This window comes from Rattus rattus, chromosome 4 (assembly GCF_011064425.1).
Source record: "Rattus rattus isolate New Zealand chromosome 4, Rrattus_CSIRO_v1, whole genome shotgun sequence".
Taxonomy (NCBI): Eukaryota; Metazoa; Chordata; class Mammalia; order Rodentia; family Muridae; genus Rattus; species Rattus rattus.
The window spans coordinates 175,513,223-175,537,894 of record NC_046157.1 but is presented as its reverse complement, the minus strand read 5'-3'; the positions used below and the strand labels follow the sequence as shown (position 1 = coordinate 175,537,894).

General features: G+C 44.5%; 1 pseudogene; it reads left to right on the top strand.

Annotated features, from left to right (window-relative positions):
• Positions 1 to 1,067: 1,067 nt before the first annotated feature.
• Positions 1,068 to 22,460, top strand: LOC116898589 (annotated as a pseudogene).
• The last annotated feature ends 2,212 nt before the right edge of the window (positions 22,461 to 24,672 follow it).

Genomic DNA, 24,672 nt, shown 5'->3' with positions numbered 1-24,672 from the left:
CTTCTGCACACAGCAGAACCGATGCACAGAGGGATTCAGAGCCCACGGCAGTAGTTTCAAGCCAGACTGTACAGGTTTAAGCCGAGTGAGGTTCCACCCTTCTAAGAAGGGGAAGTGAACATCCTTAACTAGAAGCCATCTACAATTGATACCTAGTGGCAAAGAGAAGCCACTTCTCTCCAATGGAGTCTGTCTGGGTGTATTAATTCCACTTCAGGGCAGACCATGTGACCAAAAGTAGTTGGCAGCCACAAGCTCAGCAGGGTTTTGGTAGCCCTCTGTCCTCATCTGGCTGTTTGGGTATTTTGTGTTTAGTGGCTTTTTCGCTTGCTTATTTCTTTCTGTGTGTGTGTGTGTGTGTGTGTGTGTGTGTGTGTGTGTGTGTGTGTGTGTGTAGTATATATATATATATATATATATATATATGTATTTTGCTTGTATGCTTCTTCTTTTGTTTTTGTTTTAAAGAGAAAGAGAGAAAAAGAATGGTCTGGAGAGATGGCTCAGTGGTTAAGAGCACTGACTATTCTTCCAGAGGTCTTGAGTTCAAATCCCAGCAACCACGTGGTGGCTCACAACCATTTGTAATGGAACTGATGCCCTCTTCTGGTGTGTTTGAAGACACCTACAGTGTACTCACATACATAAAAGTAAATAAATCTGAAAAACAAAAGAAAAAACAAAGAGTTGGGTGGGGAGGGAGATGGGGAGGATCTGGGAGGAATTTGGGGAGGGAAATGCATGAATCAGAATATATAGTATAAAATAATTTTTTCAATTAAAAAACTATGTCTACCCCCACCAAAAAAAAAAAAAAAGAAAAGAAAATATGAAAGACCTATTTGAAACGCAATCTTTCCTCTGTTAGCACAGTGTCTTCATAAACTTACAGGGTATTTTTAAGGCATTGAATTTAAACTCGCCCCCTTGTGGTTAGTACGTGTCAAAACGCCCTGGGTATTTGGTAACTGGCTGCAGCTTTGACTGGTTCCAGATTTTCTTCTAAAGAAAGAAATTTGCCAAAAGCTACTTCTTTCAAAGATATACGGTATAACAGGGTCGTAGGCATGGAGGAAGCGCTGACTGCTGCCGAGGCGTTTGTGCGGCTGCTGGCAGGCTACACACAGTACACAAGGTAGTCACGTGCCATCCGAGCTGTGTTTGCTTGTTTGAACTTATTGCTTATAAACTGAATACACGCGAGGTACGGGTGGGGTAGGGCTGATGGAATGACAGCTTGTGATTGGCTAAACCCTTGAGACAGTTAAAGGTCAACCCGCTGGCTCCAAGAGCGACTTGCACAGCATTCTTAGCGACCAGCTGGAGAGCCCGGAGCGCTGGGGTGAGTAATTGTAGCTCCAATTGCTGGCGACAGTCCTGCCCTTTAGTAACCTGGACCACAAAAGACACAAATGTAGGTCGAACTTCACCCCTCAGAGTCCCAAAGCCCTGGCTATTTGAAGAGACTTCTAGTCTTTGGGGACTCTAGGCCTATCTACCACGCATCAGACTCTAGATTAGTCTCTGCCCTGCAACTTCCGCATTCGGTAGAGGCAGTGTTTTGGGGAGAGTATAGAAGGTGGGGGAGCTCTGGTAACGGCTCGAGGGCGTCTCCGGTTGCCTTGCTGATCGGTCTCCATGTTCTCCAGCAGTTCAACTCTTCCTCTCCCTCCTGCACGTCTTCTTACCACCTTCCCATCCTTCCTTCTTGGACACTTCCACGTTTGGATTTCCAAAGAGAAAATTCCAACGTGAAGATTAGCACACACATAAAGGGCAAAGAATAGATGGGAACAAATCAAATCAAATCAAAACAAAACCTCACAAGTAACCTAGAAAATAATGTCAAAGTTATCAGTCAGGAAGTATTCCTAGGGGTAGGGAAGAGTGGGTAGAAGTCTATAATTAAAGTCCATCCGATCGATGCTGTCTTCTCTGTGGTCTCTGGTCACATTCCCTTTGCTCTTCAGGGTTATAGTTTAAATCTGGTGTTCCCTAATGCAAGCTACATTTCCAAAGACTTGATCTTGTTTTTTATACGACCTAGTTCTCAAAAGTCGCCTTTTATGTCACATATCTCAAAGCTTGTTTTAATTGAAGCTTTAAAAGGCTGTCCAGAGATTAATATTAACTTTCTAGAAGGAAAACCATGCGGACAAACTGCCAAGAAACCAGGCATTTTGCTGGAACTTGTTCAGTACGAGCGATGTCTCAGGAATGTTTTGATTTTTCATGTAAGTCTTTGGCTGCAAGGTAAGCGCTAGATTTTCATTTTGCTGAGAACTATTGAACATTCCCCCAAAATGTATTCATTCATATAATTAATTCCAGGAAGTACTGTTCTAAAAAGTTCTTCTTGTCAATAAAATGGAGAAAATTACATATCACATTGTCATTCAAGATTCATTATATATGCACACATACTAATAACCCCCCCCAAATCTTGCAGTATGACAGTCTACATAAATTTGTTCAGTCTAGGGTTCAATCCAGTCTGGTGATTAAAATAATTAATCACATAGCTTTTTGAATGGATTTCAATGTAAGAGATTATATTTCACACTGCACTTTCGAGAATTACTATTTTAAATTAACTGTGGTTTCTTGCTTCTTCTTCTTCTTCTTCTTCTTCTTCTTCTTCTTCTTCTTCTTCTTCTTCTTCTTCTTCCCTCCTCCTCCTCCTCCTCCTTCCTCCTCCTCCTCCTCCTTCTTTCCTCCTCCTTCTCCTCTTCCTCCTCCTCCTCCTCCTCTTCCTCCTCTTCCTCCTCCTCCTCCTCCTCCTCCTCCTCCTCCTCCTCCTCCTCCTCCTCCTCCTCTTCTTCTTCTAGGTTCATTTCTTCAAGTGTTTCTGGTTTATTCAGTACAAGCCCGCACTCCCTCAAAATGACTCTAGCACACTAATGGATTATTTTACCCCCAGTGCTTTGTGCTGCATTTCAGCAGTAACATCTGTGTTAACTGTTTAGGGCTACCAGTTTCCCACAGTAACACAGCAGATGCTTTGTTGACACCATGACTCTAACATCATGGAATCTAGCATCTTGCACAGGCTCTATAACTATTTGAATAACTAAAATAGTCATTAATTTTTCCCTCTATAATGCCTATCTTATAGAAGACCAGTTAGATGCTTTTAATAACAGCCCCCAAAGTGCAAACCGTGGCCATTTGGTGGTGGTAAATGTTTTTTGTGTAGAGTAGGTGTGAGTTGAGGACTGATTGCTTTGGGTAGTTCAGGGAATGGGGATTTGAGAAGAGGCTCATCTTGTTCATTGGTAAATTTTAAATAGAAATCCCAGGTTAAGAGCAGTGTTTGGGGTCAGGGGAGGAAGGCAACACATATGGCTTTCTAAGTATTTGTCTACAGGTTAGGAGTTCAAAACAGTCTGAAAAATAAATCTAGATTTTGAGAGAAGTCAGACTGTAGGTAGAAGTCCAGGGGTCATTGGTCTGTCATGCACTTGACAGCATGAGGCTAGATTGTCTCAACTCCAGAGAGATGATGGTGGGGGAAATGTGCTTTGGCTACAAGGTTGATAGGAATATGTAAATTCGTTGTATGTAGATGTGCTTCGTAAGCCATGAAGTGCCATGCAGGATGTATGTTCCTTAGTTCCAGAAGATTCCCTGAGGAAATACATTGAATTTGATTTTCAGGAGCATGAGGAACGGCTTAGGGGGTTGCATTTGACGAAACACACCCCTCGAACTTTAACACCAGTAGTTCACCCAAACAGGGACTTGTCCTTTCAGTAACAACACCAAGGTACACATGAGAGAGCTTAGTTGTGGTTTCCCAGTGCCGTGTGTTCTGCACCTCTGTTGGTCAATTTCCTATGTGCTTCTCATCTTCATGACCATTTCACCCAGGAAGGTAGAAGAAACAGAAAGTAAGAAAGAAGGCTACGTGGATCTATCAGAAAGGCAGACTTTCTCCAATTACCTAATCACATTTAGAAACATGTATGCATACGTATACATGTATGTAACATATGTATATGTACAAGCATGTATGTAACAACACTTAATGAAAAAGGAAGCCATGGATCTTGAAGTGAGTGGGGAGGGGAGTATGGGAGGGCACGGAGAGGGGAGATGATGTTCTTACACTATAATCTCAAAGAGTAGAAGAAATAATTTACAAAAAGTTTTAGATTGTGCTTTTAGTTGCAAAAGAAAATTCACCAGTCTTGCCAAGAGCACCCAACCGAGAGTGCTGCCTCCGTGAGGACACTGAGGAACAACAAAACGAAGGCAGAGTGAGATTCCAGAGCCATGGTACCCGCCACAGCAGGGCAGAAAAATATGTCCATGGTAAGAGCTGCAGAAAGAAGTAGGACTTCACTTGTGGCTAAAACGTGGATTGAGAAACACAAAACGATTGACCAAAATCTCCTGAACACAGGTCGAGAAATCCTAAATAAAGTATCATCAGAATGAAACCAACAATGTACAAGCAGAATTAATTCTGGGTCTTATATTTCTACACTTGTTGGCTTACACACACACACACACACACACACACACACACACACACACACATACACACAAATACATGCACACCACATACAGACATATCACAATCTCTTCCCTCACCCCACCTTGCATACACACACTCATACATGTAAATACTACAGAAACTCACAATATAAAAGCTTACTCTGTGGCATGGTTTGAAATTTAATTCAGTATTCCTCAAGGCAGGCTATCAGGGTAGGGTGCTGTTGTTTTCTTGAGAACATCTGTTCTCTTCATGGAGCACTCTCAGAGTCTGGGAATCTATCTATCTACCTACCTACCTACCTACCTACCTACCTACCTACCTACCTACCTACCTACCTATCTATCTATCTATCTATCTATCTATCTATCTATCTATCTATCTATCTATCTATCTATCTATCTATCTATCTATCTATCTATCTATCTATCTATCTATCTTATCTATCTATCGGCTCTGGACGGACACAGAATCCTGCACCACAGTAGTCAGTGTGACAGGCATCTCCAGGCAGTTGCAGATGATGCCCAGCAGGTGGTGCTATCCTTGGGAGCTAGAGCTACTCTTCGAGCACAGAGGCATTGTTCTGCGGCGCTAAGCTCCTCAGGACCAGAAGCTGGGACATCAGATTGGTTATTGCTTACTGGAACACTATATATTTATATTGAGCACAAGAGACCACCCCATGAAACTCTTGATTATTCTTACCTTGAGGACGGTATTCATTCCATTAGAGTCTGTCTTCTTTATGGTCGCTTAGGGGAAAATGTCTTGTAACTTTACCAGGAGTGACTGCTTCTCCTACAACCCGTTAGATTTTAAGCTTCTGAACACAGTAAATTGTGGCTTTGAGCATTATTTTTAAGACAAACTTGTAGCACACCCCTGGCAAATGAATAAATGTGATTTTATGACACGAACGTACCTACCTCACCCTACCTTATTTCTTTATTCCTTTTTACTCTTTTATCTAGCTTTTGCCCACTTAAGATCTATTCTGCTTCTGTGTCTGGTCATTTCCTGAATGCATCCCGAAAACGTTTATAAATGACGAGGTGTCAGTAGCTGGGCACACACAGAGTGTTGGGTTATTAGTGGAAAGGATAATCCAGCACGAGGCACTGAGCTGGGATTGTACTACAGGAGCTGACTCTGCCTGCCGGAAGAAATAAATGTAACTGAAAGAAAGGTGGAAACAACGTTAACTTGGAAAACCAGTGAATGTTTCAAAGCCAGGCAGGTTAATCAAAGGGCAGGCAGCAGTGTAACTCCATAGAAAGAGTACACGGACCCTGACCCATTCATTCTTCATCTTCCCTGTCATAGTCAGGGGTCCTATCCCTGCACAAACATCATGACCAAGAAGCAAGTTGGGGAAGAAAGGGTTTATTCAACTTATACTTCCACATGGCTGTTCATCACCCAAGGAAGTCAGGACAGGAACTCACACAGGGCAGGAAGCAGGAGCTGATGCAGAGGCCATGGAGGGATGTTACTCACTGGCTTGCTTCCCCTGGCTTGCTCAGTCTGCTTTCTTATAGAACCCAAGACTACCAGCCCAGGGATGGCACCGCCCACAAGGGCCCTCCCCCTTGATCACTAATTGAGAAAACGCCTTACAGCTGGGTCTCTTGGAGACCCAAGGGAGACTCAAGGGAGGTTCCTTTCTCTGTGATAACTCCAGCTGTGTCAGGTTGACACACAAAACCAGCCAGTACATCCCCTAAGGTGAACTTGAGTGAGCTTTTCCAGTTGTCAGCATGGCTAAGAAAATGGAAATCTGTTTTCCTGGAGTTTCTTCATGGTCAGCCCTGCTGTCTCTTGTCAAGGGCGGTTTGCTAGTAGTCTGTCTACCCTTCCGACCCAAGTTAGACGTTACATTTCTGATGATGAGGCTGAGAGGTCGGACGCTTGTTCTCTCCCCACAGAGAGGAGACGCGGCACCCATCCAGCAAAGACCACTGAGCCCTGACATCCCTCGCTCCTGTTCATCCTGAATGTTCACCGTGAAACGTAAGTCTACAAGGCTACCTGCACCTCAGTTGTTACAGTGACATCTTGGGGACATTCCCCGGGAAGCAAAGCAGCTATGTATGTGAAGACATGGACTTTGTCTCTTATACTTGTCAAGGTGGTTAGCACAATATTAAATAAATTATAAAAAAACCCCAATAATGACAAGGGACGGCATGGAAGTAGGGAGGGGGGACACTCAGTCACTGTCAGCGGCAGTGAAAACGGATATGGCCTCCATAGAGGTCAGTGTGGCGGTTCCTTAAAAAGCTAAAAATAGATCCACCATGTGACCCAGCTATACCACCAGCGCTGTCTGGTCTCCTGTCCACTTGATACACTAACCAGAAACCAGAGTTATCCGAAAGGAGGACACATCAACTGAGAAACCGCAGCCATAGTTATCCAGCTGTAAGGCATTTTCTTCATCGGTGGTTGATGGAGGAGAGTCCAGCCCCTTGTGGGTGGGGCCATCCCTGGCTTGGTGGTTTATAAAAAAGTAGGCTGAGCAAGCTATGGGGAGCAAGCCAGTAAGCAGCACCTCTTTATGGCCTCAGCATCAGCTCCTACCTCTAGGGTCCAGCCCTATTTGATGTCCTGTTCTGACTTCCTTTGATGATGAACAGCAATATGGGGGTGTAGGTTAAATAACCATCCCCTCCCCTTGCTTCTGTGCTCTGCTGTAGCAATAGAAACCCTAACTAAGACACTGCGCTTGGATAGATACCCAAAGGACTCTGTATCTTGCCTCAGAGACACCTGGCGATTTATGTTCACTGCTGCTCTATTTATAAAAGCCCAGAAATGGAAACATGCTGGATGTCCATCTGTTGATCCACACTGGTCAATCTAAAATAGTCCCTTTAATACAGCAGCTCCTGCCATTTAGTTCACTGAGATCGGTAGGGGTAGCTAAAGGGAGCCCTTCTTGGGTCAGAACAAACCTCAAAAACTTGCCTCAAAGGAACCTATACCCAAATTAAATTGGGTCGGTGTCCTAGTTAGCTTCGACTCTCCGCTTGGCGCAGCCTTGAATGATGTGAGACTGGAGTCTCAGTTGACGGACTGTCCCGGTCACACTGTTGAGGACTGCTTTCATTACTGACTGATGTAGGAGGAACCAGCCCACTGTGGGCGGCACCATCCCTAGGCCAGGTGGTGTTCAGCTGTATAAGAAAGCTTGGTAAGCACAAGCCTGAGAACCAGCAGAGCAAGCAGTGTTCCTTTACGTTTTCTGCTCCAAGCTCCTGACAGAGTTTCTACCGTGGCTGCCCACCAGTGATGGGCTGTGTACTGTTCCTCCCTGAGTTGCTTTTGGTTACTGTTTTTTTCCCACCAACAGAAACCAGACTACACCCATCATTTTGCTGAGCAATTTTGTTCTGTAGAACATTTTTTTTAAAGATTTATTTTATTTTTATGAGTACACTGTAGCTGTCTTCAGACACACTAGGAGAGGGATCAGATCCCATCACAGATGGTTGTGAGCCACCACGTGGTTGCTGGGAATTGAACTCAGGACCTGTGGAAGAACAGTCAGTGCTCTTAACCACTGAGCCATCCCTCTAGCCCTCTGTAGAATATTTTTAAAGTAATGAAACAATCATTTGACAATTACCAGAGACTAATGGGTTGGATCTAACACATAGGGGGCCTACTCTGTGTGTGTGTGTGTGTGTGTGTGTGTGTGTGTGTGTGTGAGAGAGAGAGAGAGAGAGGAGAGAGAGAGAGAGAGAGAGAGAGAGAGAGAGAGAGAGAGAGAGAGGACAGTCAAAGAGAGCACGACAAATCCACTGTTTCCCCGTGAGTACTGTATGTGTGCGTGGCTGTGCTTTCAGTGTGGTACCAAAGGCTTCACACTGAAAGGGAATTGAAATAACCTAGCCAAGGCACGTGTGCACGAGCCTAGGTGAGGAAGAAAAATAACCTCTAGATGTGGAGAATGTGCCCATAATTGCTGTTACAATATTACCTCAAATGGTCATTTTTCAAAAAAAAAAAGTTGGCAAAACATGCAAGGATCAGGAAAATGTGACTTATAGACAGGAGGAGAAAGTAAGGTTTTCTTAAAAGGGACGAGCTGTCAGATTAACAGCCCAATCCTTTAAAGAGTCCATATTTAAAGAAATCAGGGAAGAAATCAAGCAAGCATTTAGTAAAATGTAGAATACCAATAAAGGCAGAAACACACACACACACACACACACACACACACACACACACACTCTACATATGAAATAAATGAAACATTTGGAGTTGAAAGTCTAAAAACCAAAGCAGACCAAAGAACGAGAGGAAAAGTGAGCCCTTTACAGCATACTTAGGTTTGTCTAACAAGAACACTAGGGGAGAAGAGAAAGATGCAGGGGGAAACAAAAACAATTCAAAAACAGAACCATCCAAAACCCAGAGATACAAACATCCCAAACGTGCTCCAAAGTAGCAGTGAGTTCCGATGCGAGGAAGCAGGGGGGCTCACGCTGGGGCTCACACTGAGACTCGTCAGCATAGACAGGCCACAAGGAGCTACGAAGATGATGTAACTGGAAAGGCGGTGCTCTGCTCATAAAAGGGTTCACACAGTGGGACGGCTGCTCTCAGATGTCAACTTGTCTACATCTGGAATGAACTAAAAAACCCCAAGTAAAAGGCATACCCGTGAGTAACTTCTGCCTAATCTGAAGTGTAAAGACACAGCTAATCCTGGCCACACCTTCTGGAAGTCTATGGAAGGACTTAGAAGAAGGAAGCGTGTACTCTTCTTCTCCTGCTTGCTCTGCCTTGCTAGTCCATTCCTTCACTGGCACTGGAGCCAACTTCTTTGTGATTCCAGCATCTACTGAAGACCAGATGAGACAGAGCAACTTTCAGGGTACTTGGACTTTCCATTCCTAGACAGCCAGTGTTGGATTAGCTGGACCACAGATCACACACACACACACACACACACACACACACACACACACACACTCGTGCAGAGGGAGAGGGGAGGGGAGGAGAGGGAGAGGAGGGGAGAGGAGAGGGAGGAGAGGGAGAGGGGAGGGAGAGGGAGGGAGAGGGAGAGGGAGAGGGAGAGGGAGAGGAGAGGGAGAGGGAGAGGGAGAGAGGGTTTCATTCTATACTTCTTTTCCTCTAGAGAAACCCTGACTAATACAGATTGACAATTGACTTCTTGTTAGCAACAACAAAGCCAGAAGAGCAACAGAAGAATGTATTCAAAAGTTCTAAAAGTTAAAAAAACAACTAAAGCTAGATACCATCCTAGCAAGACTTAAAACAAAAAGGGAGGGTAAAATGTGGGACTCCAAGATAAATGAAAGGTGAGGGCATTTGCTGCTAGCAGATTTACTCTATAAGAAATCGTCTGCTGTTACTCTCTTACATTGTCTTATATTGGCTGAGTCAACCGTCTGTGAAACCTCCAAAGTTTGAGCCTCAAGGTCTAGTCAAAAACCTTCTCCTCATATCATTCTGTATATTTCTTCTCAGAATACATTGTTTCAAAATCTTTGTAAGAAAAAAAAAAAACCTGTGGTGCAACATTTCTCGGGGGAAATGTGAGCAGTGTTTGCTCCCTCCAGTGAGGGTGCTAATAAGTCAACATGACGACTCCACCGAAGCCTGATGTGTGAAGCCGCGATTTCATTTAGATTGCTTGCTGGAGTGTGCATGGCAAGGTATACTGACGAGAACAGGGACGGCGGGAAGCAGCGGCCCTCCACTGCATTGCAGAAGCAACCCCAAGGAAGGCTGCAACATAAAAATCCACCTTCACTGAACTGTCCAGTTCCTGTCCTGTAGGATCTCCCAAGATCATGTGTAGTTCTTGGGGGCCAGGAGGAGCTAATGGCTGAAATCCCAACCCGCGGTCCCCTTCTTCCCCTCCTTCCGTTAGGAACTGTCAGTCAATTATCACCACAGAGCCACCCCTCACTATCCCACTCTGTTTATTTCACAGCTACTGGGCTTGCTGCACTCAAGGTGACAACGGAGTGGCCATGCCACACTTGGAGGAAAAGGGCGCATTAAAATGAAATGCAAGCACAGACAGAGTTCTTTATTGCTCATGTAGGGATTTGGGGCTTAGATATGTAAAATCCCAAGTTCTTCTAATTCTTAAAAGAGATATCCTTCATGAAGTCTGCACGGAACAGCACTCTAAGATCAAACGCGTAAATACATTTGCAAGAGTATATATGCAGATTCATACTGAGTTATAGCGATAGCTATATTCTATTGTGCTATTTCAGCTGATTCAAATGGATACGACCCGGGAGATCATCACAAACTCAAACCTTCAGCTGCTTCTGAGTTCTGAGGACAACAATCTGTGAAGCCTTAAAAACACCTGGATCCAAGCTCAGGTAAAGACCGGCGTATATAAAATATCAATGCCACAACACAGCCCTTGCCTCAGAGAATAAAAGATGGTTTATTCTTGATCCAAAAGTGGGTGACCATAGTCTAGGATCAGAGATTTGCATTACCCTAAATAATCATGTCGTGCTAGAGGAATGGTGTCACGAAATCTTATTAGGTGCAGAACAAAGACTGTCCTAAGTCAAGGCATTTGCCAAAGTCTTGGTTGGAGAATCGTAGGTACAAGTTATGGCAAAGTGAAGAAGCCGTCTTACAAGTTTTAAACGCTCTCTGGTTATGTTCTGAGCCTCTGGGTGGGTGGAAGATGGTGGTTTGCTAAGAATACATTTGAATGGTTTCGACAGTCACAAGGAGGTAAGGTCAGACACAGGGGTGGGCAGTAAATGCTTTCAGAAAGGCCAAAAATAGCCCAGGGAACTTGGTCTCAGTCTGCAACTTCTTACCCCGTAACCAGGGAGTTTGGTGTTCAGCCTTGTAGATTCTTTAAGACAGGCGAGTCTTCTGATTCCCGGGGATTCGAGTTCAAGGAAGAGCAATGAATTTTTAATCGCACCCCAGGTTGCTTCTGAGAGCTGTCTGAAAGGATATATCAGTTTTCTGCCCCTTTTCTAGGGTAGGAATTGAGCAACTCATGAGGGAATAGTGATGGAACTCCTGAGAAATGCCCTCAGTACTGGCAGTAGCCTTCAGAACGAATTCCTTCTGTTTTGTGCTCCGTTATCGACTTGGAGGACTCTTTTAAATTCAGTCCGTGGCTCTCTTGCTCACTGAAACCTGTACTCAAGGTTTGCGTTGTATCGGTTTTCTACTCACTGTGAATCCTCACGTTCATGATTAGTGCCATCAACTTTGCTTCCTTGCTCTTGAATCATTGGTCCATTCTACATCACTCAAAAGAAACAAAGCAAGTGCCACTCTCAGAGGGGAGAGTGCTCTGATGTCTGTGGAGGTTCTGTTTGGTTGGATTTCTGACCAATAAACTTTGACTGCTGCATCACCCAAGCTCACCCCAGAATGGGTAACGGCTCGCAAAACTGAGAACCTGTGGTACACGGCACAGCCTGTGGTCAGTTCAAAAGGTGACGAGACTGTCCTTTCCAGGTGCCTCAGCTGGTCTGAGCTTCTTCGAGGCAGTTAAGCTTCTTCCAGCCTGCTTGGCAGGATTGGGAATCTTTGCAACTTGGCTTGTTTGAGAGTGACTCTCAGCAGCCTTTACTGTTGCTCTTGGGGAAGGAGGAGCCCAGTGAACCTGGCCAGTTTCAGGGACTTCCTGAAGCTCTTCAGTTGTGTGTGCTTGAGTGCATGTATGTGTGTGTGTGTGTGTGTGTGTGTGTGTGTGCATATGCAGACCAACCTCAGGTGTTGCTCTTCTGCATATCTTGTTTGTTATTTTTTTTACTTTTGAGATTATAATATGATTACATCATATTTCCTTTTTCTTCTTGGTTTTTTTTTTTTTTTTTTTTTTTTTTTTTATGTAAGACACTGTAGAGTGAGTACACTGTAGCTGTCTTCAGACACACCAGAAGAAGGTTTTGGATACCATTAAAGATGGTTGTGAGCCACCATGTGGTTGCCGGGAATTGAACTCAGGACCTCTGGAAGAGCAGTGGACTCTTAACCTTCTCTCCAGCCCCCTCCTTTTCTTCTATACATCTCATATTCTCTCTTTTCATTTTCATGATTGTTGTTACATGCATGTATAAGTATGCATATACATATGTATTATAACTATAACCTTCTCTGTTTGTATAATGTTACTTGTGTTTTCCAAGCTAGTCATTTGCTATTGGATAACCATTTGCTGTTCTCTTCCCTGGGGAAGACTATTTCTCTGACTTTTAGCATTTCTTAAGCCCTGTAGTTCTTTGTGTGGGGCTGATGCCTCATGAGTTTCCCTGTCCACTTTGGCATGACTGCCTTTCAGCAAAATCTGGGTCCTCTGGCTCTTAGAATCTTTCTGCCTCCTCACTGCAATGTTCCCTGAGCCTGAGGTGCAGTAAAAATTTTGTAAAAATATCCATCAGGAACAGGCTCTTGAGAATAGGTCTGCCTTTAGCCTAGAGCTCTCCAAAAAGACTGTACAGCTGGTCGATGAGCTCTAAAGAGCCCCCAGTCTCCCCTTAGCCAGCACTGGGATGACAAACAAACCCGACCACGCTCCATTTTTTTTAGCTGACTTTGAGGGTGGGGTAGGGCCATCAAATTAACATCCTTGCGCTTTTATACAAGCAAACACTTTGCTGACAAAGCCCTCTCTCAGGCCCCGTTCTTGGATTCTAGAACCTCCATGAACTACTGCTAATTTGCAGATAAGGGAATTTTTACACTGTTATTTATATAACATAAAATTTCATTTCCATAGGCCCTTGTCATTGATGTTACTTTGAGTTTGCCTGTGGGATACCTGTTAGTGACTAACCTTGTTGTTGTAACAAAATATACATGTTGTAGCAAAATATATGTTGAAAGTATCTTAAGGAAAGAAGTACTTATTTTGGCTTGAAGGTAGAGAGGATACAGTCCGTCCATCATGGAGGAGAAGGCAGGGCTCAAGGGCATGGTGTCCCTAATGACTTTGTATCCATAGCCAGGAAGCAGAGAGGGGTGGCTACAGGGCTCTTCTGCCATCTTTTATTCAGTCTAAGGCATCCTGCCTACAGCTGGTTCATTCAGGGTGTGTCTTCTCTCTCCAGTCTAAGGCCCCACAGATATTCCCACTAAGGCCTACTAAGTGCCTACCTCCAGCCAAACTGACAATGGAGATTAAGCACCACATGGGTTGAGGAAGCAGATACTGGTAACACTGCTGTGATGGTTTGAATATGCTTGGCCCAGGGAGCGGCACTATTTGGAGGTGTGGCCTTGTTGAAGTAGGTGTGTCACTGTGGGTGTGGGCTTTAAGACCCTAGCTGCCTGCCTGGAAGTCAGTCTTCCACTAGCAGCCTTCAGATGAAGATGTAGAACTCTCAGCTCTGTCTGCACCATTCCTGCCTGGATGTTGCCCTGTTTCCACCTTGATGATGAACTGAACCTCTGAACCTGTAAACCAGCCCCAGTTAAATGTTGTTTTTTTAAATAAGACTTGTATTGGTCACAGCAATAAAACCCTAACTAAGATAATTGCTTTTTACAAGATGCCTAGGAGAGGTTGTCTGCAAAGAATAAAGTCTACAGTTTTCTTCTAGATTGTCTACATGATCTCATTCCTCTGTGGAGAGGTCATTTCTGGTCAGGAGGATACAGATAAACTGTGTATCCTCTGTACACCATGGAGGCCTTTCCTGTACTATTAGAGTTCTGTACTAACTAATGCCCAGTGTCCTCAAGATCGAGAGTTTGCTTCCTCTAGTCATGTCTAATGTTCTAGAGCACAGAATCAGGACAGAGCTGTTCTTCGCTCTATGGATTCATGCCCCTCCTCCCCCTTTTTCCAGCCAGACTTTGTCACAGAGAAATTCGGATATTCTGTCACACACAGCTGCTTACACTTCTGTGTCTAATAGTGAAGGCTTCATAGAGAACCACAGGTCAGCCACTTCTCTGTTTAGGCAGTCGGGTTATTCCAGTTGCTCATTGGTTGATCGCATGAGTTCTGTGTGGTTTGGTTTTTTATCTTCACCTTTTCAACCCAAAAGTTTACACGTCTTCAGCTTAGGGAAGCCCTTCACCTTTCTGGTCAATCTCTTTTCTCTGGTGGCTGTCCTACTTTTTAAGAAACGACTTCCAGACCTTCTTAGTTACGGTCAAATGACAAAAGTGAGAACAACAGAAAGGTTTCTACGTTGTACTAGAATGTTTCAGCCAGAGAGAATTATCAGTTTTATTCCACATTCTAGATTCTTTGCTCATTAAACAATGGTATTTATGCTGCTTAGTACCTCATGTCTTTAATCTCTGCATTCAGAGGCAGAGGCAGGCAGATCTCTACCAGTGAGTTCCAGGACAGCCAGGACTACACACAGAGAAACCCTGCTTTGAAGCAACCAGACAAACACAAACAATACAGGTATTTACATTTATAAAATTCAGTACCAAAACAGATAAAAATTATATGAGAAAGATGTAAATCTATTTCTTTTTTACTTTTTTGTTTAAAATTTACTTTACATACTGATAGAAGCTCTCCCATCTCCTCACAACTTCTCCCCCACCATAGTCTCTCCTCCTTCGCCCCTACTCTCCTTCTCTGAGAAAAGGACCCCCCAACCCCTGTACCAACCTAAATCAAGTCACTGCAGGACTGGCCACATCCTCTCCCACTGAGGCCAGACAAGGCAGCCTAGGTGAGGGGAACAGGATCCACAGGCAGGCAACAGAGTCAGGGCCAGACTCCCTTGCAGTTGTCGGGGGACCTGTATGAACACCAAGCTGCACATCTGCTACACATGTGCAGGGGTCCTCTGTCCAGCACATGCATGGTCTATGGTTTGTGGATCCATCTCTGGGGTCCCCACGTGTCTAGGTTAGTTGACTCTGTTGGTCTTCTTGTGGAGTTCCTGTCCCCTTCTGGGCCCCCAATCCTTCTCCCAGCTCTTTCACGAGACTCCCCAAGCTCTATCCACTGTTGGCTGTGGGTCTCTGCATCTGTTTCAGTCAGCTGCTGGGTGGAGCCTCTCAGAGAACCGTTATGCTAGGCTCCTGTCTGTAAGCACAGCAGAGTATCATTAATTGTGTCAGTGTTTGGTGCTTGCCCATGGGATGGGTCTCGAGTTAGGCCAGACATTGGTCGGCCGTTCCCTCAGTCTCTGCTCCGTCACCCGTCCCTGCACTTCTGTAGGCAGGACAGACTTTGGGTAAAAGGTTTCGTGGGTAGGTTGGCGTTCTTATCCCTCCACAGCAAGTCCTGCCTGGCCTCAGAAGATGGCTTTCTGTCCCCAACTGCTAGGAGACTCACCTAGAGTCACCCTCACAGACTCCTTGGAGTGGCACATCCTAGAGATGCCTCCCCCTCCCTGTGCACCCATACATCTAAGTTAAAGTAGACGGCTTTCTAGTTGTCAGTGAACATTTGCAGAATGAGGTGGTATTTTATTTTTGTGGGCAGTTTCCCCCTTAAACTTCCCTGCAGTATGATCACTGTGTCAGCATTGTTTCGTGCGTGCAACCATATCGACACACGGGCCTGTCCTTTCTCACCAAATCATAACTCGGTCCGGGAAGGTGCCATATTTTTATCATCCTCATATACACAGGAACATCAACCAGATTGCACTTAAAGTGAAGGGTATTGGACACTGGTAGTACTAGAGACAATACGGTTAAAAGTAATTTTTATTTCTCGTTTCTGCGTACATGCTTGTTAAATATTGTATACTGATGGTGAAAGTAAAGTGTCCTGTCCCACAGCACACGCCCTATATGGGAGTCCATGGAGTCAGTTCTGCAATCCGCTCGTAGGCTGTTTACCGCATTAGCAGTTTGCATCAAAGCCAAATGGCTTCCCGTGGCGAGTAAAGGCAATTTAAGACTATGCCTGAGCGAGGTTTGGTCTGTGCTGTCAATTCATAACAGTTTTCCCAAAGGAGTAAACAGTTGATTGGTGGGACAGAAATATAAGCAGCTGCTGTTTAAACTTTAATCACTTTTTTACCCATATCACCCAAAGCCTCCTAAATCATCTTTATTTAAAACATTTGTTCCAACAGTATAGATACAGCTGTTTTATATTGATCGTGTTTATAGTTAGTGCTTCCAGAGAATCGCTTATTTAAAAAGGTAAAGTGCTTGTGCTGGTTGTTAGTCACAATTGGTGGTCTTAAAAGTCCAATGCCTTGGATTTCGTACTTTCTTTAAGCCAACCACGCATGCGTCAAGCCGTTGTTGGCGCCGCGCTCCCCACTTTTATGAGCTGACCCTGCCCCAGGGTGACCTGGGTACTTCTGCATCAGCGCAGTGGTAGGGAAGTGCTCTGCGCTATGGTCTCATCATCTCAGCATTAGGTAGTCTGAACCTTCATGTCAGAAAAGGGGAGGGAGCCCCGAGTCCCACCCAGGACGAGGGGCAATCTGGGAAATGTGGTCGGCTGGATGAGCAGGAGTTTATAACTCTCTTGAGTGCCAGTTTACAAGGAAAAACGGAGCACGTTTTCCTCCAGGAAGTACAGCCACCACCATTTCACATCAAATGTGCTTGCCAGCCTTTGCTCTAGACTGGTGCTCACTTCCCCCCAAGCGTTCGAATCACAACTGGCTTTTGTTAGTTTCTTGAATCTGTTATCACAGAGTGAGGGTCTTGTTTCTTACAATAGCGATGGACTGTAACCTGGAATTGTGAACTCATAAAGTTTCCACCCCTAAGTCGCCTCTTGCCTGGATGTTTTTGTCACGGTAGCCGAAAAGGAGAGGTGCGTGGACTGTCAGAGCAGCGTTTGTGAGATTCAAGCTGCTCACACAGCAGTGATTTATTACCAGTGAGGACAGCTCGGCTATCTAGACATCCCACCTGTTGTTTATCTTCCTGATGACCTCCCGTGAATCACCCCCCTGGACACGCTGCTGTACAACGCTTTTACGACTTGGTTTTCACTTTTGAGATGAATTCTCTGGATCATAGTTTAGCTATGCGAATCATTTTCAGAAGCACAAACTGGTTTCCCAAGTATTTAAAGCTTATGTCACTCCCACGGGCCCTGTAGGGGAGTCCCATTGTTCCACAACTCACAACGGGTGTCAGCCGGCATTGTCCTTAGAGTTAGCTAGTGTAGTTAGAAGTAGAATTCCATTATAATTTTTGTCTTAATTTTCCTAAAGGATATTATTTGGAGTGCATTGACTTAGAAAAAAATCTGAGATGTTTTCTGAGTATCATTACTGTTTATTTCTTCCTAATTACTATATTTTGCCATTCCCCCCCCCCCTTTTATTATGTTTGTTATGTTGCCTAATCCTTGCTGGCCTTCACCAGTAAATGCTTTCCTGGAGCGCCATTTGCCACAGGTTCTTAAATGTGACAAATTTTGTCACTCAGCTCTAAGTATTCTAGAAGTCTTGTTAGTATTTCATTTTTGATCTATGTATCATTTATAATTTTATTTTTTCCATACATAAATGATTAATTTTTTTGGGATATTTCTAATTCCGCTGTATTTTCATGTCCAGGAGCCTAGTGAACTCTCAGATTCCCTGCCCTGAGGTGTCAAAGCTTCCACTGTGGAATAAAATGTATGGACATTCTAGATACTGTATCAGGAGAGAACACACTCGCTAATAGCTCAGTGTGTTCTAAACATTGTTGTTCCGTATGCATTCCATACCAGGCTGTTCAAATGCTGGCTCCACCCTTGCAGAGTCTTCTCAGGCCCTCCCTGGGGCTTGTACCTCCCTGTGACTCTGAGGGTGTAATCCCAGGCCAGTTCTCATTCACTTTCCTGGAGTCACAAAGACAGCCGGCCATCCTCCACACTGGAGTGCCAGGCGGCTGTGCTTTTCCTGGGGGCATTCAGGCTTATTTGTTTGACGTCATCTCCTGGGCTTCAAGGTTTCTGATTTACTCTCACAAAGTTGCTTTTAGACACAGGACCCAAAAGCTTCTGCATGCCACCAGCTCCACCAGCACTGAAGGATCACTGATTCTTTTAAATTAAAAAGAAACATTGTATTTCTTCTTTTAGAATTTCATGGTTGTCTTCTATGCATACTGATTACAGGCATACCCACCCCCTCCAGGTTCACCCAGTGATGAATAATCTTTCCATTTAGGTACTGGGGCCTAGCAACTAGACATTGTAACCCCCACTTCTATGTGAAGTAACTGATACACCTAGAAGTTAAGCCATTGGTACAATGTCAGAGACGTAGCCTGGTGCGGGTCAGGTTTAAAGTAAGGAACTGGCTTGTGTCACACACAGGTATACACCATGCCACAGAGGAGCCTGAGTGGGAGCCCCCAGGCACAAGGAGAGAAGTGGAAAGGAACAAGACACTGGCTGAATGACAGACCTTATTGTAAGGGTTGGCAGGGTCAGTACTGTGGAAAAAACAGGTAAGAGCAGAACGAAATGGCTGATGGTTCGTATGCCCGGAGATCATTGTTATTTCTTCCCTCTGTCTTAGAGGACAGAGATTAGTTTTAATCATCCCATTTTCTTGGCATTTGAATATATTTAAGAGTAAATATCATTTGCTGTGAAAAATCACATCTTTGTAATCACTGGAGGAGGGGCTGGGTCTCAGGGAAGCTGACATCAGCAGTAACTGTGGGTTTTCTAGTTGTCTCACTATTTGAAGGGGTATTTTATTAGATGAAGCAAAGAAGTGCAGACCGACAGGAGCCGGATGTAGATCGCTCCTGAGAGACACAGCCAGAATACAGCAAATACAGAGGCGAATGCCAGCAGCAAACCACTGAACTGAGTATAGGACCCCTGTTGAAGGAATCAGAGAAAGAACTGGAAGAGCTTGAAGGGGCTCGAGACCCCATATGTACAACAATGCCAACCAACCAGAGCTTCCAGGGACTAAGCCACTACCCAAAGACTGTACATGGACTGACCCTGGACTCTGACCTCATAGGTAGCAATGAATATCCTAGTAAGAGCACCAGTGGAAGGGGAAGCCCTGGGTCCTGTTAAGACTGAACCCCCAGTGAACTAGACGGTTGGGGGGAGGGCGGTAAGGGGGGGAGGGTTGGGAGGGGAACACCGATATGGAAGGGGAGGGGGGATGTTTGCCCAGAAACCGGGAAAGGGAATAACACTTGAAATGTATATAAGAAATACTCAAGTTAATAAAAAAAAAAGTTAAAAAAAAAAGAAAAAGAGATCAATTTGAGGATTTCTAGAGAATCAAAGGAAGTTTAAAATTTACAGACCCTATTAACATAAACATATCAGTTTTATAACACCTTCTCATTCAGAAAATAACACAAAGGCTATTGCTTGGCAGTAAACTAAAGGGGGAATAATTCAACTTAGCAAGTCCAATTTGGCCTTTTACATATTGCGTTGTGATTTCCACATAGAATAAATAACAGCAGCAACAACACCATGCTGTTTTCATTTTGATTTTCTATCTACATTTGAAATTGTCGGGGTGTTGCTAGACACTGACATCTGCCCCCATCTTCACAAGTCAGCACGTAGCCTGTCTGTTACTATCCTTGGGAGGAATAGAATGGGACACACTTATACTGCAGGAAGCCTTATTGCGAGGTTCTAGGTTCTAGATTTCCAACCAAATAGTGTATTAGACGCTGCGGTGGTTTGAAGCAGAATGGCGCCCACAGGTTCATGTACCTGAACATTTAATTCCCAGTTGGTGGACAGTTTAGGAAGGACTAGGAGGCATGGCCTTGTTGAAAGAGGTGTGTCACTGGGATAGACTTTGAAGTTTCAAAAACCTATACCAGGCCCAGACTCTCTGCCTTCTGCTCATGGAAGAGGTGTGAGCTCTCAGTTACTGCTCAGCACCATGCCTGCCTGTCTGCTGCCGTGCTCCCTGCCATGGTGATCATGGACTCGCCCTGTGACACTGTAAGCAAGCCCCCAGTTAGATGCCTTATTTTATAAGTTGCCTTGGTCATGGTGTCTCTTCACAGCAATAGAACGGTAACTAAGGCAAAGGTCGAATCATTTACTAATTTATTGATTAATTTGCTATCATGTACATCCTGGACTTATAACTATAAAGTTATCTTGCTAATCTCTTCTAGTAGGTGTTTTCCAAACATTTATTCTATTTCTACATATCAGGGAATTTGGATCAAAACCATAAAGTAAACTTCTGGGTAAAAATATATATTCTATGTACGTATACGTTTAGATCAAGCATATCATCTATTCAATGGATGCCGCACTTCATACATGCATGCATGCATGCATACATACATACATACATACATACACATATCCATATACTTTTAAAGTACTTCACCTTATTGAATCTATACACAACTCTTACTATCATCCATTTTTACAAGTAAACTGAAGCTCGAATGACTGTTGGAAAGAGACAGAGAAATCTGGCCCCTAGGCTCCCTGGTACCTTTCTGCCTTCCTGATGCTTCCACTGAGGACCGCCCAGGACCCAGAAGTGCATCTTTACATTGCTTTACTCTCCCTCCAGGTCTCCGGTTCTTACAGTGACCACCGACCACCGGGAGTCCTACTCATTGGCCAAATCCAATCTTTAGGATAATTGCCCAGGCCTGGGAAATTGTCGGGCTCAAAGCCCCTTTTAGCCAATGAGGGACAGAGCATACTGTCATTACCTACTCTGATAAGCTGCTGCACACCCTTCCCAGCCCTCTGCCGTATTCTAGCAGAGGCTAGGAGGTGGTGTCAGAACCAGAATAGTTTGAAGCTCTCCTTGCTCTCCACCATCCTTGCCTCTTCCTGCTTCCCTTGCCTCTTTTATCCCCGCCCCCTTCTCTCTAGGTCAGCCCCGCCTCCTCTAGGGTCCCCCCCCGTCTAGGCTAGCTCCGCCCTCTCTGGTTGGCCCCACCCCCCTCTCTAGGTTGGCCCTGTACGTGTCTTCAAAGCAGATCAGTTGAGTTGCTTTTGAAAACGCCCTAGGTGAATCTATTTTACTCTTTTACCTTTCCCTAAAGTCTGGTGCCCTGTGGAAGCCTCTGGTCTGCTTATAGGAACTACGATAACGCAGTTGTATTCATTTTTAGCATAAGTGTGTTGGATTAAGTTATTTAGATAAGATGGATTAGCACTTAGTTTACATGTAGAAGAAAACTTATATTACTCTGAGCATGGCAACGACTTTTAGATATTACTCTGAACAAGGAGACAAGGATGGAGTAGAAGAAAACACTCCCCAAACTTACATCCAATGAAGAATGCAATGAGACATATACAAAGAAGTCCTGTGACTAAATAGTAAGAGAATGCACCGCTGATTATGGGACAAAACCTTTCACAGGCACCTCACCAAATATATAAAATATATTTTATATGAAATAATACGTTATATATAATAAATCCATGAGAGATAAAGCAAAGCTATCCCAGTGACATGAAGTCATGGAAATGCAAATTTAAACAATAAATACAGCTCTCTGGACCCGACAGCCAGGAGGCACCATCACGGCTTTCGCCACAAGGACCTAAAGATTTGGTGCAAGGAACTCAAGAGTCAGGACATCCACCAGCAGCCGCGAGCCAAACTGCAGGATTCTGGCCAGGTCATGCAGCTCCACCTTCCATCGAGTTGCGGTGAAAAGATTACTTATGAATCACCCTAGTCAGCCAGCTCTGTCCCTGTCCCAGATCTCCGAAAGACAAAGCTCCCAAGCTGAGAGAACAGAACAGCTGTGGTTGTGGGCGTCACAGATGACGCAGATTCTGGAAACTCCGAAGCTAAAGCCGTATGCACTGCGGGCGAGCAGCTGCACCCAAAGTCGAATTCCCAAGGCTTCAGGTAAGAGCCTCGCCTTTGACCAGCTGGCCCTGGTCACCCAAGGGCTGTGGCACTGTGCTCCTCTAAAGGGTCAAGAGGTACATTATGACAAGGCCCCGGCAACCTCACATGGCCACACCAAACCCAGTGTTCACTCCAAGGGCCTGGAGTTCGAGCACGCTAGAGCTCAAAGGGCCAGCTATGACTGCAAAAACTAACTCTGGATCTTACTGTTATTAAAAAACAAAACAAAACAAAACAAAAAAAAAAACCCCTCAAACCCCAACTTTGGATATTGAAAAAAACAATGAATATACTACACATTCATCAGAATGGCCGACACTCAGACACTGACAACGTAAAAATGGATGAGACTGTGAACAAGGACTCTCATCAGTTGATTAGAAAATAAAAATGGTACAGTGAAGACAACTTAGACATTTCTTAGAAAGCAAAACACATCGCACACTGACAACCCAACCTTCATACACTTTGGTATTTACCTATATACAAGTTCCAAATGTAAGTCCCCGGAAATACCTGTACACGTGTGTTGATAATAGCCTTTTTTTAAATTATTATTAACTTGAGTATTATTTACATTTCGAATGTTATTCACTTTCCCGGTTTCCGGGCAAACATCCCCCTAATCCCTCCCCCTCCCCTTCTTTATGGGTATTCCCCTCCCCACCCTCCCACCATTGCTGCCCTGATAATAGCCTTTTTTTATAATTGTAAAATGTTGGAAGCCACAAAGCTGTCCTTCAGTAGATATAGAAAAGGCAACTTGTACATCCACATAACGGAATATTAGCCGGCACTGAAGAAGGACAGCACTATCAGACGCGGTGAAACGGTGAGGAAGAGCCTTGGCTGAATATTACTAATCGAAAGAAATCTTCAGAGACTACGCTGCGTGGTTCCAGATGGACAAGGCGAAAGAAACCTCAGAGAACAAACATTTCAGGTGTAGAGGAGAAGGATGAGTGAGAATGGACCAGAGAGCTGAGCACGGAGGACTGGTAACAGAGTGGAAACAGAGCATGCGCACTGTGTCAGACAGCATTCGCCAGACTCCTGAAATGTACAGCTCGAGTGACTTGAGTGTCATCGATGGACTGGGCGACTCCGATGCGTCACCGTTGATTCACGTTGTAACTAAGACTCTTCTCCTACAGGGGATGTGGATAGAGGGATGGGTGGTACCAGTATGGAAGAAGGATCTGGATTGGACTCTGTGCTCTCTTCTCATTTTTGTTCTGAACTTAAAACTGTTCTTGAAATATAAAACCACTAAGCAGGAACCCCACGTGTGCACACAGAGCAAACATGAATTTAAACATCCACCTTCTCAACGTGACAAATGACCTTCACGGCTTCATCACGATCGTTAACTAAAGGCCCTAGTGCCCCTCAGTAACTAAGCTCGGGCATGTCCGTGTGGACCTTCCAGCCAGGCTAACTGAGGTGGAAAGGTCTATCCTAAACGCAGGCAGCACCGTGTAGGCTTTGATTTTTCAGAACCTACTTTAAAAAAAATTATATACTTTATTTACATTCCAGCCATTGCCCCGCCTCTCAGTTCACTCTCACAGTTTCTCATCCCATTCCTCCTTCCCCTCTCCCCTCCCCCACCAGGCACCCCCCCTTCCCTGGGGCCTCAAGAGGGTTAGGCACATCATCTCGCTGGATGAAGCAACCCAGCATCGTGATTTTGCATGTTATATTAAGTATAACTCCTCTGGTGGCGAATCTGGGGGATGCACAATCTAAACCAGGGGCCTCTTGTTAGCTACATTTTTGTCCCTGTCCAAAAGCAAGTCCCCTTTTCCTGCCTCTTCTCTTCCCCTCTCTGACCTGAAAGTCCTGCCTATTCCTAGGCCAGAGATTGGTCCCCTGGAATCTTTATTCACTAGGAGAAGGTCCTGCCACATTTCACCCTTTCTGTCCAATTAAAAAAGAACTTTCCTCTCAAATGTAAGCTGAGCACAACTATCACCATTCTGTAACTTACAAAGTACAAAACACACCTAACACCCAGTCCACCATTTTTTTTTTTTTTGTTGTTGTTGTTGTGTCCTGGCTAGCTTGTATACTATCTGAAAACGATCCAATTAAATATGTCTCCCCAATGTTAAATAACCTGGGTGGGCTATGAGACTATAATTAGTCTTTCAACCCCATCAGAAATCCATCTGAGAACGATCAATATTATCTGAAAATACAGGAAGCCTAACACAGCTCCCAGAACTGAGACATCGTAGAGACCTCTGCCCACCTATACAGCCCGTGTTGTCAGGAAGTTGGAGCCTCAGTCTCCAGCCTTCTGGCCTGGATCATCTGACAGACTTCATGAAACAGGAATTATTAAGGAATGGCTCATTCTGTCTCGGCAGAACCAAGCTGTCCTACCCTGTAACTTGTGTCCTC